Source organism: Cynocephalus volans, chromosome 11, assembly GCF_027409185.1.
Source record: "Cynocephalus volans isolate mCynVol1 chromosome 11, mCynVol1.pri, whole genome shotgun sequence".
Lineage (NCBI taxonomy): Eukaryota > Metazoa > Chordata > Mammalia > Dermoptera > Cynocephalidae > Cynocephalus > Cynocephalus volans.
In genome coordinates this window covers 113,892,546-113,896,239 of record NC_084470.1, presented here as the reverse complement: position 1 = coordinate 113,896,239, position 3,694 = coordinate 113,892,546, and positions in this window count along the sequence as shown.

The following is a 3,694-nucleotide window of genomic DNA, read 5'->3' as shown; positions in this document are numbered from 1 at the left end:
GATGACCTCCCCAGCACCTGTTGTGCTTGGCTTCCAGTTCCTGGAATAGCTGCTTGGATCTGCCAAATGCCAAAAGGGAAGAGAAGGGGAGGGATCAGAAGATGGGCAGAAAATGACTGTTTCCCTGGACCAGGGGGCAGAAATAGCCCAGTGTTCCATCCATGTGGGCTGACAACTGAGGACGTGATGGTGTCAAACTGGGACTCAGGACTCCTGGGCTCTGTCTCTAGTGGACCAAGAAAATCGAATAAAAGCAAATCCCTTCTTTTCTTTAGCCTGTGTCTCCCATCTGTAAAGTGGAAGGATCTCTGTGGCTGCCACTTCTCCCATGACTGAGCATCCCACCATGCCTCTAAGTCAGGGGAACTTGACAAATAATTGATAAAAATCATACTGAGCGTATAGCCTCTTGGGTGGCAGCTTTACCTGATATTCACACGGCACCTAAACACTAATCCCTTCTTCCTTCTCCCTTCCCCGTGCCTTTCTCTCTCTTTCCTACTCTGCCTCACCTACCTTCTGTAAATTTGTTTCTTCTCCTAGAACCCTCTGGTAGCTTTGCTGCGTTGGGGCTGGACTTGGAAGAGGTGGATCCTGAGCACTGAGAATTCTGTGCCCTGCCTCCTCTGGTCACTGGAGTCAGACCGGGGACTGATGAGGGAAGAGGGACTCCCCCTCACAGCTGCTGCTGCTTCTCTATGTCCTGCGACCCCACCACCCTGGGAGCCTTAGTTCCTGGGTAGGTCAGAGGAGGGTATCTCAGCTCCACCAACCAACAGGCATTTGCCAGCTCTAACCCCTTGGGTTTATTTACAGGCCAAACAGACTCAACAGGCGGCAGACTCTCTGAACCTTTATTGGGACTTCGCTGCCTGCCTTCGCTCATTCTAGAGTTCTCTGCAGGATTCTTGCTCTCTCTCTGATCGTACCAGTCATTCCTGGGGTCATGGGTGGGGCAGTCTCACTTTCCTGAGAGGGGTCTCATGTGGCCAAGCCCTGGACACTCTCAAATGCCTGGCTTTTGAGGGTTGGAGGGGCATAATATGGTCTTGGCAGTGCTGACTCTAAGCAGAACTGTGAGGTTAATGTGTGTCCTCTGGTACTGTTTCTGAATGGCTCTCTCCTTTCTTCAGGCTTTTCTCCTCACTTCTTCTTGGGGGAAGAAGGGGGTTCCTTGACTTCCTACCTGCCATTTTCTTTGTTTAAAAACTTAGAAAAGGATCTGAGAGGCCCATCCATGTTATACTGTACGTGACTAAATGGGGGAGACTCAAGATTATGAGCATGTGAACGCAACGTCCAGAACCTACGCTTGTGGCATCCCTAAGTCTTAGCTACCTCTCTTCTGCTATAGATGGTGGAGGAGAGCCCTGGCTCTGGAGTCAGACTGTCTGGACTCATATTCTGGCTCCATCACATACTACCTGTATATATTTTTGGAAAAGCTATTAAACATCTCTAAGCCTCAGTCTTTTCATTTATAAAGTGGGGCTAGAACCTACCTTGTAAGGTTATAAGGATTAAATGGCAAAATGCACACCAAGTACCTGGCACATAGCACACAATAGATGTTAGCTTCTTATAACAGTAAACATAAAATGTTACTATTATTATTATTATTGTTATCCTTGTCATGCTGATGTTGGGTATTAAAGACTTAGTGCTAATGCCAGATGCCCAGGCCCCCACACCTGCTAGGATTTTGGTGTGGCACAGCTGAATGGAACCATGCCCAGCTTTCCAGGATGTCTTGACCATACTGACTTGCTGAAAAACAAGAAGCCATGTGGGACTGCGGACTGACAGGGATAGGCGGTAGAAGAAAAAGGGACGATTCCTTCAGAGTTCAAATAAATGTCACTGGGTCACTGCCCAGGCTTGCTGGCATCTCTGGGGTGTCCCTTGGCAGCACGCCTGGGTTCAGTTGGAGCTCGGAGGAAGTGGGGGTACTGCTTGGAGGAGGCTCCTCACTGCCACAGGGAGACACCAGGGCACTTCCCCTCACCTAACAGTGGCTTGTCACAGCCTCTCCACCTCTCTGCTCTTACTTACTGGCCATGCATGCAGTGGAGACCGGGAAAGGCCTCCTGCTTGGGTCTGGCCTTCCTAGTCCAGAGCTCTCCGTGTGAGCTGAAGAGAGGCCTGCACCTAAGCTGTGGGGAGGGCAGCTTCGTGTTGTGGGAATCCCTGCTTTGAAGGGAACCGTAGGAAGTCATTTAATTCATGCTCCTGTCACTGGGTAGCCTGAACCCTACATCACTGGACTCACCCCTAATCTAACCTAGTCTAATGGACAGAGCAGAGGAGGCCAGTGCCTCAGGAAACCAACACAGGATGCTTTCTTGGTTACCCAAACTCCAGCACTCTTAAGCGATACCACCCTCTCCTGTGCCCTCTCTTCACCTGGAGAAGCTCAGATGATAGAGCGTCTTCTTCCCCACCCCAAAGTCGGAGTTCCCAAACCTGGACACAAAAGTATCCTCCTTCTCATTACCTCTGGATCCCAGGCTCTGACCCGAGCAGCTCAGGAAAGCATTCCAGCTCCTGGGCAGGCCTTGGCTCTGGTCTCAGAGGAGCAAGACAGCAGCTGCATGAAGCACAAGTCCTCAATCCATGGCTCTGGGCTTTGCTAGCATTTCCCTTCTTGGTACAGTCTTTTTGCACAGCAGCCTTGCTGAAACAGGAAACAGACAAAGCCACAATGCTCACAAACCCCAGTTCCTCTCTCTTGCTCTCTGGCACGATCTGAGTGGGCCCCTGAACCCTGAGGCCTCTGGGGCTGGGCTCAGGAGCTCCTCCCATCAGTGGGCACCCCAGCCACCCTTTCTCTTACTACTGGATTAGCCTGAGCTCTTGGACAGTTTCGAGTCAAGATTACTTTCAGGATTAGACAAGGATGGGCCTCTGGGTCAGATTCAAACCTTTGCAGTCTGTATGAGGGGAAAAATATGCCATTTTTGGTGGGAAGACCTAGAAGAGATGTTCTCAGTGCAGGTTTTCATGTGTATCAGGAAGTTCTCTGTGTAAGGATTTTCCCTTTCCTTTAGTCATCTCTTTCCAATCCTGGTGTTATAAAGAGTTTTTGTTCTTGAGAAGTATCTGGTGTCTTTTTCAGAATTCTGGACTGAGGTCAACTCTGGATCTGCTCCTTTCTGTAGCAATGAGAAAGAGGTGAAAATATGGATGGCTGGGGAATAAAGGGAAGTAAAGCAATCAGAATCTTGCAAAAATTTTTTCCAATTAGTTGGACAAGAAAGTTTGGGGAAAACTAAAGAGAACTGATTTGCGTGCATTAAAAAGAAACTATTAAAAATGATGTAGTTAGAGAATTCCCAAGAAGTTCAGGATGAAAGAGTGGAGAGGGAACTGGATAGGGACAAGTTAACTGAGCAGCTTTGTAACCTTGTGTAATTCACAGTCCAAATGAGCCACTCAGTGTAGTGGTTGGATGACTTACGTGACTCCTATGTATTTTAAGGTTTGAGACACATGAAGCAGTAATGAGACTTTTAAACAAGTGATAAGTTAACATTTATTAACATGGGGAGTTTGTCATAATCATCTACATGCTGCTACTTCTATTCTCTAAGGAGAGAAAGGACAAAGAATAGGCAGTAAGAAGCACAGCAGATGGATGCTTTAGCACTGAAATGGAAGACAAACCCCATTCCCAGGATGAGAGACCATACATAGC